The sequence below is a fragment of the Abramis brama genome (genome assembly GCF_963993115.1).
Source record: "Abramis brama genome assembly, chromosome: 2".
Taxonomy (NCBI): Eukaryota; Metazoa; Chordata; class Actinopteri; order Cypriniformes; family Leuciscidae; genus Abramis; species Abramis brama.
The window spans coordinates 5,765,507-5,779,846 of NC_139964.1; the positions used below are offsets into that span (position 1 = coordinate 5,765,507).

The window sequence follows — 14,340 nt, forward strand, 5'->3', positions numbered from 1 at the left end:
TGTTAAATTATTAAGAGTTAAGGTCATAGTGCATCTGCAGATTAAAATAAATAGAAATATATATTTTTCCTTTCTTTTTAGGTGAGTGACATTACCACACATCAGAAAACAACAGATCTTGAGGGATTGCCACTTTTCCAGCATGAAAACTCTACAAGTTTACCAAGGATGCGTCTGGTAAATTACCATTTTCATTTTCATTTCTTGGTCATTTTTTAATCTATTTATGTTTTACATGTATTCAGGTTACTTACACAACAACATAAATAATAATAATGTTGTTGTTGTTATTATTTTTAAATTTACACTTCAATTAATACCCCTATCTCATGAATTATTCTCCCAGGATACTGATCCTTTAGACCACGGCACCAAAGATGCAGAGATCGGAATCCTTACTGTGGCCGAAGATGCCGCTGTTACATCACTACCAACTCTTGACCAACTAATACTGGAAGAGGCCGTTGTTCTTGAGGACATTACAGATCTACCAGCAGTATACGCTTGTTCGGACTCATGAATGCACTTAATATGGATTATCCAAAAGAACTGAAGTATACTTTCAAAGTAATTCAGAAGATTTTCATGGACCTTGGAGGTACCTTCTCTGCAAGACAAAGCCATTTTGCAAATGTCATGGGAAAATTTGTGTGACATTCCTCCACTGGAGACTGGTTCTTTTATAGTTAATGACTAAAAAAAATAAAAAAAATACTGCTCTGGCAATGTATTGATTAATGTTAAGTATTAATTGGTTTCAACCTAAGCTTTAAAGGGATAGTTCATCCAAAGATGAAAATTCTGTCATCATTTACTCACCCTCATGTTGTTCGAAACATGAATGAGTTTATTTCTTCTGCTGAACACAAAAGATGATATTGTGAAGAATGTTACTACCAAATATTTGATAGTAGCCATTGACTGCCACAGTATTTTAAGGCTACTGTCAACTGTTTAGTTACCAGCATTCCTCAGAATATCTTAATTTTAATTTCAATTTCAATTTAAGGGTGAATCAATGATGACTGACTTTTCATTTTTGGGTGAACTGAACCTTCAGGCTAATGTTCTTTAACATGCATTGGTAAGTACCATGCATTGAGTTAACAAATTCAAGACTTGCTACGATAATGTCATTGTTGTGCATCAGACACAAACTGTTTAAATAAAAAAAGTTATCTGACTCGTGTTATGGTCTGTCTCTTATTTAATTAAACTATTTAAATAATATATAATAAATCAATATAGGCCTATAAGATAATAGGCCCATTTGTGTTCAGCCAACTAAAAATACTTTGTTCTGTTATTCATTAGCTAAACATGACTATTTATGTTGAAGCAACTTATGATTTTAACGTAATCTTTTTAGTTGCGTGGACTTCAGTCCCCGTTTGTGGAGTTTACTCAAAAAAGAGCTTGCGATAAGTTGCCTTATTTTTTTAAGTTGACCCAACTTTTTTTTTTTACAGTGTGTGTATTATTTTTGTGTATACTCACAATAAAAACAAAAGTGTTGTTCTTTTTGCCAAATAAAGAAAAATAAACATGATGCGAGTTCTGCTTTCTCTCTGTCAGTGTAGTCCATTCTGAAACGCGCCTGAAAATGAACTGTAACTCAGCGAATTCTCAGTCAAACAGGCATACAGACACACAGGCATGAAGCTTGAATTCTCTTCTTTTAAATGAAGTAATTTTTATATAAAAAAAATATTCTCAGTTTATGTAATATGTATGAAAAGAGAGAGATGTCAGTCGTTCTCATCTCAGCTCATTAAGTTTTAATGTGACTCCGCCCACGGAGAGCGCACGCTATTCTATCCGGCTTTGGAATAGGTCAGTTCTATATCTGCTTTCTTCTAATCGCAAGTGTCTGTACACGCTGAATGAATGAACGCACAGATGCGCGCTGTTATGTAGCTACAGCTGGCAAAAAGACTGTTTAAACATGAATCGCGTTTCTGTGTGTGAATGAATGAACAGCTTTTACCAAACTCTATTGCTATACTGAGATGAGTAAAAATCGGATAGATTATAGTAAGTAAGTAAGTAAGTTTTTACTGTAAAATACTGCCACATCAAATAAGCTTAATGTTGCCAATTTCTGCTCATATGAATTGAATTACGTATGATAAAATGTATACTTTAGTCTTTACAAAGAAAGATTACACTGGAAATATTGTTACAATTTTAATTGTTGTTGTAATTGTATAACCTTTTTAATAAAATAGCAACAAAAAAAAAAAAAAAAAAAAAAATATATATATATATATATATACATACAAGGATAGATGTAAACAAAATCTTAAAAGGTCATTATAAGCCTTCTCTTTAAATAATTTTATTATGCTTTATTAGTGACACATTTGGGTAGAGAATATATTCCAAATCTGAAAATACAGTATGAGAATTAACTGCGCAATTACTAGAAATGTTTACCTTGGATATTATACAATTTGCAAGCACAATTTGTGGAAAAAACAACAACAACTGTGAACCAATTATATATATATATATATATATATATATATATATATATTGTCCTTGCATTCTTTCTTGTGGCTCAGTCACACACCTGAATGATGTTGGAGAATTTTCCCTTGATTCATGTTTAAGTATGATGCAATAAAATGACAAGCATGAAAAAATAGGTCTGAAAAGGATGAGAGAATGGAAAAATACCCAGTTGCATAAGAAATGCAAGGTGTCAAAATACTGTATGAAACAGAACACCATTAGGTGAGGTTCTGAGGTGTTTGACCAATAGAGCTAATTGCATCATGGTCACCAGGCGTGACAGAGGGGAAGAGATAGATTTGTGCCCATTGGGCACCTAGCGATAAGAAAAAGTATAAGACATGAACACTGGCCATTGTAACCTTAGATGTCCGGATGGCCAGCCGGCTTCTCACTTTGTTGCTTGTCAATAAAGTTAATTCTTCTGACCTGGAACCTCGACTCTGAGAAACTTCTTTGAGATCTGAACCGAAAAGAACTATGAATTTGCCACAACATAATTGGCGAGCCCGAGCCAGGAGTGGAGAAGGGGTCAAGACAGGAGGTGACCGGGGAGGGCGTGCTGGCGGAGGCCTCACAAAACAAAGGTGCACCATAAAATATGGGGTGAGATTTCGGTCACAATTCTGCGCGCGGAAGATCACATTTTGAGCGTGCAAAAGGGCATTTCGCACGCGCGTGAACTGAGTTTTGCGGAGAAATGTTCGTCTCGCAGATAAGAAAATATTGCGAGCGAACGAAAATCAATCTTGCATTTAAAATAAGTATTTGGATGTGCGCGGACGTTCTCTTTCGCGTGTGCAAAGTTTCACTTTCTTGCTCCTTTCATACCAGCCGTGAGCTCTCTCTAAGCACAGACGGCTCGCTTGCTCAACACAACCCAGCGTTACAATATGCCATAATTCCAGCCAATCAGAGATGAGACTGCTAAATTCTGATTGGCTGGCTTGAAAACCAATCACAAGACTCCCTGCATCACCGACTGCGGAAGAGAACTAGTGCAGTTGAGTAAAGTTGGCAGTAAATTCACAGATTCGATTGTTGTATAACCATCAGGACAGCAGTGATGGGTGAACTGAATTTTATACAAAATCATAAAATGTATACATTTACAATTGTATAAAATTTAAAATATATATTTTCCCACAATAAGTGTTGTAGTATAACCTTCAGGACAGCAGTGATGTGTGAACTGAATTTAGCAACAATACAGTGAATTACAGTAAAGTTATTGAATATTTTCATAAAAATCATAAAAATCATAAATTTACAATTGTATATTCAACTTAAAAAAAAACATTTTTTCCAAAATAAGTGTTGTAGTATAACCATCAGGACATCGGTGATGTGTGAACTGAATTAGGCAACAATACAGTGAATTGCAGTAAAGTTATTGAATATTTTTCATAAAAATCATAAAAATTATACATTTACAGTACAATTGTATATACAATTTAAAATATATATATTTTACCAAAATAAGTGTTGTTGTATAACCTTCAGGACAGCAGTGATGTGTGAACTGAATTTGGCAACAATACAGTAAATCACAGTGAAGTTATTGAATATTTTTCATAAAAATCATAAAACTTCTACATTTACAATATATACAATTTAAAATCTATATTTTTCCCAAAATAAGTCTTGTAGTATAACCATCAGGACAGCAGTGATGTGTGAACTGAATTTGCCAACAATACAGTGAATTACAGTGAAGTTATTGAATATTTTTCATAAAAAATAATCATAAAAAATATGCAAAACGATATTTATACAAAATAAGTGTTGTAGTATAACCATCAGGACAGCAGTGATGTGTGAACTGAATTTGATGACACTATAGTGTGTGACAGTGAAGTTATTGACTGTTTTCCTAGTACCGCTTTTCGGGTTTTGCACTTTTCAGACGGTCCCTTCGGATCTGTCTCGCTGCCGCCTGCACATAGAGATCAATGTATTTTGTCCACTGCGAGGGAAAGCTCGTTTGGAGGAAAATTAGGTTGTAGCTGCTTGTCTACATTACTACGATTAAAAAGAGGTGTTATTTGTGCAGTAACAACGTTTAGCTCACGAGTTATTGACCCGGGAAGTTCGAATCTGTGAATTTACTGCCAACTTTACTCAACTGCACTAGTTCTCTTCCGCAGTCGGTGATGCAGGGAGTCTTGTGATTGGTTTTCAAGCCAGCCAATCAGAATTTAGCAGTCTCATCTCTGATTGGCTGGAATTATGGCATATTGTAACGCTGGGTTGTGTTGAGCAAGCGAGCCGTCTGCGCTTAGAGAGAGCTCACGGCTGGTATGAAAGGAGCAAGAAAGTGAAACTTTGCACACGCGAAAGAGAACGTCCGCGCACATCCAAATACTTATTTTAAATGCAAAATTAATTTTCGTTCGCTCGCAATATTTTCTTATCTGCGAGACGAACATTTCTCCGCAAAACTCAGTTCACGCGCGTGCGAAATGCCCTTTTGCACGCTCAAAATGTGATCTTGCGCGCGCAGAATTGTGACCGAAATCTCACCCCATACATAAAAAGAAGTAAGCAGTTTTTTGCTTATATTTGTTTTGTGCGGCTCCTGGCAGGTGTCTGATTGGTCACGTCTTTAGATAAGAGACCCCACCAAAAAGAACCTAAAATTATTAAGGAGGTAAAAGGAGAGTAGATTTCAGGTCTTGAGAAAATTGTGCATGCATTAAGCGTTTTGTCTGTCTGCATGCAGGAGAGAGTGCTCGTCTTGTCTGCTGTCTGTCTGAATGCAAGGAGTGTGATTGTTGAGAAGTAAAGTGTCTTTGTCTGTTGTTTGTCTCTTTATGTACGCGAGAAGCGCGTTAAACGCAGAAGTGCGTTCTTTATGTACGCGGGAAGCGCGTTAAACGCAGAAGTGCGTTCTTTATGTACGCGAGAGGCGCGTTGTTTGTCTGTAGCCTATGCAAAAAGTGCATTGTGAGTGAAGTAAAGTGTCTTTGTTTGTTTATCTAAGAGAATTCTCATTAAAAATATAAGTAGAACAGTCGACTTGGAGAGAAATAATAACTATCATATATATATATATAAGAAATTTAAAGCGCTAGAATTGTGTTTGAACAGAATTTTTAGAAAGGATGGAGAGACAGAGAGAGAGTGCTTTTTGACTAGGCTGTGTGTTTTGAAACTTGTAGTGAGCTGGTCAAATTAATTAGGTCTGCCCTAAGTCGTTAGATGTGTGTGAGTGGCCTTGAAGCTGCGCAGTGAAAAGAGATTTGTCAGGCTAAGAAAACTTTAATAGTCAGACGGCATATGAACTAAAACCCTTATAAGAAATAATTTTTGAATCAGTGTTATTAAATGTTTAATGGATGATAAAATAAAAATTGATGACAGGAAAAATAAAAAATCAAGATATCAAAGAACAAAGAATATTCCCCAAAATTGGCTTTGTCGGTTATTTGGCCATCTTCCGGACTGTAAGCGTTGTGATCCGAGTGGGGAAACACAGCCCATATTGTCAAAAGTTTGATTGATTGACTTTGTCTTTTCATTTGTTACAAGAAAAATAGGAAAATAATAAAATAAGTGTGTGAGAGCAACACTGTGTGTGTGAGTGTTTGTGTGTGTGGGTGTGTGTGTGTGAGGCTCTGAGTGTGTGTGCCAGAGCAGCCCTGCGTGTGGAAGAGCGGCTTTGTGTGTGTGTGAGTGCCAGAGCAGCCCTGCGTGTGGAAGAGCGGCTTTGTGTGTGTGTGTGTGTGCCAGAGCAGCCCTGCGTGTGGAAGAGCGGCTTTGTGTGTGTGTGGCTCAGAGTGCGACTGTATGTGTGAGGCTGTGTGACGGTGTATGAAATCCCGGGTGTATGAGTGTACGTTATAGCAGATTGAAAGCGTTTGTATTGAGATAAAGAAATAAGGAGGGAGAGAAGTGACAGAGATATACTTTTTTGACCTTTTGACACCTGAAGAAAAGTACACATGTGGTCCAGAGTGAGAGATAATTACGAGGCGGAGGAGATTAGATTGCGGAAAGAAAGGAAAGATGAGAATGATTTTCAAGAGGCATTAAAACTAACCAAAGGTATTAAGAATCACTTCTGGTTAGAAAAAAGAGTTCATAGATAATGAAGGGCAGAGACAGGAATTAACAGACCAGGGGAAGGATGAGCTTTTGAAAAATTGACAAAAATAACAAATCTGAACCAGATTGAACGAGAGTGGCCCTTAGTGGATTGGCGAGATGTTATAAAAAAACAGATAACTCTTGAAGCCCTGAGACCACATTTGAACAAATTTAATCTTCCAAAAACAGTTCTTTTGAACTCACAGCTCACAGCCATTGAAATAAAGATAGATCCAATATGGATTCCATATGTGAAAAGGAAGGAAAGGAGAAATTGGCCTAACGATTTGAGAGCGGCAACCATTCTGAGAAATGTATACATTATGGTGGGTTCGTGCATTAGGTCAGTGAAATGGGAGAGTGACACAATCTTTGAAGTCAAGCAGGGAGGGGAAATCAGGCCAGTCTTTGTAGATAATTGGACATTGGAAAGACTGGTGGTTTTGGTTGTTTTGAAAAACAATCCAAAAGATATAACTCATTTGTGGGTTGAAATTCACCGAAACAGGCAGGAGATAGAAAGACAGCCTGCATCAGCTGAGAATGCCGCAGTTCTGGAAGAACAGGAGGGGCGCGAGGGGCAATAGAGGGAGAAGAATTTTAAACAAAAAAGGAAGAAAGAATTTAATTGATTTATTTGAACCATTTGAATCAGATACTTGCAGCAAAGAAGAATTAAATATTTCAGTCATCATGTTGAACGGCCATGAAGTGAAATTAACCCCATCTCTCACTTACCTATATAGGGCAGGAGAAGTAACTGCACGAGGACGGTGGTTCGAAAAGAACATTATCTGGAGTTTCGGACTGGTGTGCCTGGGGGAGGACATCATTTGGAAACGAAACACACACAACCAGCTGGAAGAAGTGACACCAAAGCCATTGTCTGAGGTACAAATACGAACCATTTTGAGGTATCTTCAAAAAACTAAACAGATACCAGAATTTTTAAACTTAACAGAAAACTGAAAACACAAAATTATAATTTGATTAACTGAGTGAAGAAATAATTTGGACTTGCAGCAATGGCTTCGGTGTCACAGCAACAAGAGACCCCTATAGAGCAGATTACATCACAATATCCGATATGTAGAGATGCTATTAAAAACTTATCTCAGAAGTGGGAAAAAAGGACCAGAAAGTTAAACACTAAGTGACCAGCAGAGGGAACATTTGATTTGGCTATGTGCAGGGAAATGGGAGCACTAATAAAGAATCATAAAGCCCAAGATAGAAGCAAAAAAAGAGTAGAGAAGAGAGAAAAAGAGCAGGAAGTGTTGAATCTTTTTAGAGATATGGGGATAAAATTGATTAAGGGAATGAGGAAGAAGATAGAAAATAAAAGTGATGTAATGGCAACCCCACCCCCTTATGCACCCCCCCCTATGATTCAACTGGTAAACAACTGCCACTAGTGAATGCAACTTTAACAGTTCAAGGTAAAGTGGATTTTGAAGACGAGCCAACTGATGAAGCAAGAGGGGAGGGAGGAGAGGATGACGACAGAAAAGTGAGCCCTGGCCGCATAGAAAGAAAAACTACAGACATCTATGAAGTTTCAAAGCAAGACACACTGGGGGAATGTCAAGACAGCAACCTAAGCATGAAACATCTGACCAGGGTAACCCCAGACCCCACCCTCTCCAATCCTTATCATCATGCAAGCAAAGCCCTACAAGAACTTGAAGAGAGACTGCAGAAGGAGATGGAAGCTGACACTCAGCAATCTGAGCCTGAACAGGATGAAATAGAAAGACATACTCATCACCAAAGAACAAATCCAAAGAGAGACTGAATCCATGCGAAAGGCCTTGGAGGAAAACATGCGAAGAGAACATCGGAGACTTCAGGACTACACAAGATACAGACCCCATTCAGCCAGCCCTAACAAAGAATACAAGAATGTGTCAGGGACCCTGCTCTTGGAAGAACTCCCCCAAAGCAAACCACACTGGAATAGAGGGGACAATTTGAGTGGAGCATATCTGCATGAAGATGGAAGAGACCAACTGAGAGAGGAACAAACACAGTGCCCCATCCTGATTAAAGGACACCAAGGACAGTATGTGCCGTGGGCAGGACAAGATCTGGAAGGACAGATAGCACGCCTCCCTGACATACACGAAGGGGCGGGCAAATGGATTCGACTACTGGAAGAAGAGACAATGGGCAAGATACTAGCCATCGGAGACATCAAGGCCCTGCTGACAAAGTGTGTGGGAGGTGCAAAAACAAATGAAAATCCTTGCTGACCAGGACTTAACCAGGCAGTCGACTCTACAAGGATGGATGCCATACCACTCGACCATTATAGAACCACAATGTGGCAAACCCTCAGAGGACATTATCCCACCCAGATGGATCCAAAGTTATTAGAATGGGAATCAATGGGCGAAGAAGAAAACCCAACCACCTACGTCCAGAGACAATCATGAAGATGGAAGCAAGAGCTGGAAAAAGACCCTGAACGAGATCCAGTGATAACAGTGCTGTTCAGGACTGCTATAATGGAAGCCATGCCACCCGCTGTAAGAGCCAAGCTGGAAGATGTAGTGGGACTGAATTCAAAGATGACAAGAAAGTTCTGTGACCATGTGACTCATGCAGTAGAACAATACAGGAAGAGTGAACAGAAGCTGAAGAATCAAGAAAGAGAGCTTCAAAGAGGGCTGACCCAATTACAGCTGGATGACCTAGTCAACAAAAAGAAGAAAGTCCAAGCTACCATTTAAGATGTTGAAGATCAGTCTGCAGTGATGGCAGCGGTGAACATACCGAACCCAGCTGCACAAGCCATGCCGCAGGCACCAGCCCCTATGGGTCAGAGCACTTCCAACACCCCAGGAAATCAACAACAGCCAAGTGCACCAATTGTGATATACCTGCCTGAACAGCAAAACAACAGAAATGGAGCAATGCCAGGAAGAGGACGAGGAAGAGGAAGAGAATACAACAATCAACAAAGAACACAAGACATTCAAGGCATGTGTTGGGGGTGCAACGAGCCTGGAGTCTGGACATATCAAGAGAAACTGTTGTATTAACCCATGGCCCCAAAATGAACTGCTGCGTGACCAGATGTACCAACCATGGCAACAGAGTAATCAGAACCAGCAGAACAGCTAAAAAAAAAAAAAAAAAAAAAAAAAAAAAAAAAAAATCAAGTGTGCCATAATCTGAGTTTCATTGTACAATGATATATGACCCCCTTAGAAACCCGAGATTAGAAAATGACTGGTTAGAAAAAACGAGGGGACAGAAAGTATATTTAAATTCAAATTATATAATCGTAGGACCAGAAGGGGCAGCATTGCAAATTGAAGAATGTGACTTTACTAAAACACGGTTTATAGACGATTCAATCCCACATGTAACTCTTTACCTGAATGAGGGGTGTCAAGCGAAAGACTTGGACCCAATGATGTTGAAAGCTACAGAGAAACAGTGGGAAGCCACTGAAAACCATTTCATTTTTTAAACACCAGATATGACACATCTTAAAATGTTATGCTCGACTAACATGTTAGGGATCCCTAAATTAATAGTAGAGACAGAAAAGAAAAATTAACTGAAGTCAAAAATGGAGGAGCTGAAATTTGAGATGGAACAAAAGGTACCGGTAGAGTTGTGGTCTAAGCATGATACAGATGTGGGCCTGGTGAAGTCAGCCAATCCTGTTAGAATTAGAGTAAAATCAGGAATGAAGTTGCCAAGAAAACAACAATACCCATTGAAGTTAGAAGCAGTAGAAGGAATCAGAACAACAATTGAGGGATTGGTGAAAGCTGGAGTGTTAGTTGAAACTGTTAGTTATTGTAACGCCCATTCTACCAGTTGAAAAGGCCAGTAAGTCAAAATGGAGATTAGTCGATGATTTAAGGGCAGTCAATGAGATAGTGGAAGATTGGCCGGCAGAAGTCCAAAATCCACATGCGCTATTAAAAAATGTTCCACCTGCTGCTCATTATTTCACTGTAATTGATCTCTGTTCTGTAAACACTATACATACACTAGGATGCCCTAAGGATTTAAACACTCACCACTTGGTCTTGGACCAAGTCCTGAAGCTTGATTTAGAAGATTTGAGACTGGATAGCACATTGATACAGTATGTTGATGATTTGCTAATATGCTCAACAACGCTAGAACAGTGCCATCAGGATTCAATAAAAGTGCACAGTAAATTCCCCGGTGTTAAATTAACACCGCTCGGTGTTCATATGGGAACCACCAGCAGGGTGTTAAAAGTAACACTGAAGCAGTGTTAGAGTTAATTAGATAATTAAATAATTAATTGAGTGATGATTGTTGGATTATTGAAGACACCTGATGATAACAAGCAGAATCACTGAAGAAAAGAGAAACAAAAGAACTACAACTTCCGGAGACAGCTTTAGATGAAATCAACTGAAAAGACATGAAATCGCTCTTATTACAAACCAGTTTGACCTTATTTCTGTCATTCCTCTACAGAAGTTCTTTTTGTGAATGAACAAATTTTTAGATGTTGAAGTTTTATTGAAAATATTTGGTCACCATTATGGTGATCAATGTTTCCTCTAGTTGGGTGGTTTGACAATTTATATATTTTTTTATGTTAGTTGTTCTCTTTGTAGCAGTGTTTACTGAAACACATACATTTTTACAAAGGAAACCATAAACAAAGATATGGTATATATTTCATCACAATTAAAAAAAAAAAAGAAAAAAAAAAAGTTTGACAAATGTCATAACTGACCAAAAGAGTTAGCTTGTTATTAACAGATTCTTTACATCAATATACTTTTTTTTCCAAAAATCAAACATTCTGAATTTTAACTTCTAAATATATCGCGAGAAAATAAACTGTAGACACAGACACATACACTAACATCAAGAATCAGCTTATGAATCACAACAATGGTGACATGCTTCAATGCATGCTGGGAGCCATTAGTTTTATAATATGGTGGCTCCCAGCATGCATTGCTCCAAAAAGCATGTCACCATTGTTGAGATTCATATGCTAATTCTTGATGTCTGTGCGTGTCTTAAATTGTTCCACATTGTTCATTAAAAAAAAAATCATACCTCAGAATGTCTGTTCTGTGGCAAGAAATTATCATTGGTTGAAAAATTTTTTTTTTTAATAACAACTAAACATTTTTGGTACTTTATGAGATTAGTGAATCATTCTACCTCATGATGGTTACAACTACATCACTTGATCATCTTTGTTTCTGGCACACTTTGTAACAAATTATGTGTTTTGGTAAACACTGTTACAAAGTATGGAGGTCATTTTCTGCCAAATTTAAATAAATAAATTAAATGATTAAAATGAAAATTAAAACCAGATTAACGATTTCATTACAGAAAACAGTACGCAAAATATGAGACAAAATTGAGAATGCAATTAAATGATTTCATTTTCACAGCATTATCCCTGTCAAATTGAAAAATAAAATGCAATTGGTGATTTCACATTTCATTTTCACTACAGTCTCGAGGCAAGACTGCCAATATTAAAATGAAAAGCCAAACGTGAAAAAGAAAGTACAAATACAGTTTTTACAATGCTCTTTAGTAATGCTCACGCAATAATAGTGACACAATTCAAATACAAATGTAAATTTTCGTTTTCATTTTAATTCCACTTTTATTTCACAGTTTTCATTTTCGTTTTCATTTTCAAAGACAACCTGCATGCAAATTCTATGTTAATGAGTGGGTGTGGCTTATTCTAGTAACGGCGCTGAGACACGCCTTCTGTAAAGCGAAGTCGTCGACGTCCCGTGTGCATGAGTTGAATGTGTGAAACGAAATTATTTAAATAATATTGTAATCGAGATGACGAGATATGGCGAAATCTGTTAGGGAGCTTTTGCGGGAAGCTGCCGCAGCATTAGAACATGGAAACAACCAGCCTAACCATGTTAGTTATGATGTTAGACTCAGACTAGACCATAATCGACGATGAGGTTCATTCATGTATTAGGCTGTTTTGGAAATTCAACTATTTGGGTGTACAAAGGTCTTAGTAACACAGTTTCTACAACAATTATAGCCAGACATTAATACCCGCTAGCTTTAACCGAGAACCTCGGCCAATGTTTCATATTTGCGTCGTGCCTAACAACGCCCATCAGCCGTGACTTATTCAGATACAGCACTAGCCTGTGTCTGTCCGCTGTTTAACTGTTACGTGTCTTTTGGTTATTTTAAGTTTGTGTACAAAAAGAATCACAATGCTGATTTTCATTTCCAGTAACAACTTCTGGGTGAGACCGAGAAAGCGAGTGTACCTGCATTTACAGTAGGCTAGATATTTCCTTCAGGTCAGTCCTATATTCATAATAAAAAATCCGTTTGAATGTCCGGTGTGATATCTTGTACTTTTAACAGTTAATAGGGGTTTTCCGTGCCTATAGTCATGTCAGTTGTGTCTTTCTTCTCCGTGATCACAAGTTTGAGTCATTTCAAAAGTCTTCTCTGCTGACTGACTGACTCACTCATTAAGACAGTCTTTGTCTCCATCTAATGGAGAAATAATGTAACTTCTTCTGTTGCTTTATGGTCAGGGACTATTTTTTTTCTCCAGCGGAAGGAATTGGCTTTTAGTGATTCATTTTACTTCATGAAAGTTGCATATATACATATGTTTCGGGATTAATATTTGTATTGCGTGGTAACCGTTTTATAAAAGCAATAAGGTAGGCTACTCTAGGCTAGTGCTGTATCTGAATAAGTCACGGCTGAAGGGCGTTGTTAGGCACGACGCGAATATGAAACATTGGCCGAGGTTCTCGGTTAAAGCCAGTGGGTATTAATGTCTGGCTATAATTGTTGTAGAAATTGTGTTACTAAGACTACTGTACACCCAAATAGTTGAATTTCCAAAACAGCCTAATACATGAATGAACCTCATCGTCGTTTATGGTCTAGTCTGAGTCTAACATCATAACTAACATGGTCAGGCTGGTTGTTTCCACGTTCTAATGCTGCGGCAGCTTCCCGCAAAATCTTGTCTCGATTACAATATAATCACATTTAAATAATTTTGTTTCACACATTAAACTCATGCACATGGGACGTCGATGACTTAGCTTTACAGAAGGCGTGTCTCAGCGCCGTTACTAGAATAAGCCACACCCACTCATTAACACAGAATTTGCATGCAGGTTGTCTTTGAAAATGAAAATGAAAACTGTGAAATAAAAGAGGAATTAAAATGAAAACGAAAATTTACATTTGCATTTGAATTGTGTCACTATTATTGCGTGAGCATTACTAAAGAGCATTGTAAAAACTGTATTTGTACTTTCTTTTTCACGTTTGGCTTTTCATTTTAATATTGGCAGTCTTGCCTCGAAACTGTGTGAAAATGAAATGTGAAATCACCAATTGCATTTTATTTTTCAATTTGACAGGGATAATGCTGTGCAAATGAAATCATTTAATTTCATTCTCAATTTTGTCACATTTTTTGCATACAGTTTTCTGTAATGAAATTGTTAATCTGGTTTTAATTTTAATTTTAATCATTTAATTTATTTATTTAAATTTGGCAGAAAATGACTTCCATAACAAAGACCACAAACTTGAATAGCAAAGCCAAGAGTCAAACTGCCCAACTAAAGCAAACACTGATCACCATAATGGTGAATTCACTAAAACATATTATTTCCAATAAAACATCAACATCTACACCTCTATTAATTCTCAATAACTAGTTGGTAATAAGTGAAGCTGGTAATG

At 37.5% G+C, this 14,340-nt stretch overlaps 1 protein-coding gene across 2 annotated transcripts in view; it reads right to left on the reverse strand.

Moving 5' to 3' along the window:
* Positions 1-14,340, reverse strand: part of LOC311077544 (uncharacterized protein) — a 471,588-nt gene that overhangs the window by 342,321 nt on the left and 114,927 nt on the right. The gene's annotated exons all lie outside the window — the stretch shown is intronic.